The sequence below is a fragment of the Bison bison genome, unplaced genomic scaffold (genome assembly GCF_000754665.1).
Source record: "Bison bison bison isolate TAMUID 2011002044 unplaced genomic scaffold, Bison_UMD1.0 scf7180017845616, whole genome shotgun sequence".
NCBI classification, from domain to species: Eukaryota; Metazoa; Chordata; class Mammalia; order Artiodactyla; family Bovidae; genus Bison; species Bison bison.
In genome coordinates, this window is record NW_011476189.1 from 839 (window position 1) to 1,417 (window position 579).

Sequence of the window (579 nt, forward strand, 5' to 3'; positions counted from 1 at the left end):
AGTGTTGTCTTTGATTTCTTTCACCAGTGTTTTATAGTTTTCTATATGTAGGTCTTTTGTTTCTTTAGGTAGATGTATTCTTAAGTTTTTATTCTTTTCGTTGCAATGGTGAATGGAATTTTTTCCTTAATTTCTCTGTTTTCTCATTATTAGTGTATAGGAATACAAGGGATTTATGTGTGTTGATTTTATGTCTTGCAGCTTTACTATATTCATTGATTAGCTCTAGTAATTTTCTGGTGGAGTCTTTAGGGTTTTCTATGTAGGGGATCATGTCATCTGCAAACAGTGAGAGTTTTACTTCTTCTTTTCCAATTTGGATTCCTTTTATTTCTTTTTTCTGCTCTGATTGCTGTGGCCAAAACTTCCAAACCTATGTTGAATAGTAATGGTGAAAGTGGGCACCCTTGTCTTGTTCCTCACTTTAGGGGAAATGCTTTCAATTTTTCACCATTGAGGATAATGATTGCTGTTGGTTTGTCATATGTAGCTTTTATTATGTTGAGGCATGTTCCTTCTAATCTTGCTTTCTGGAGTAGTTTTTATCATAAATCGATGCTGAATTTCATCAAAGGCTTT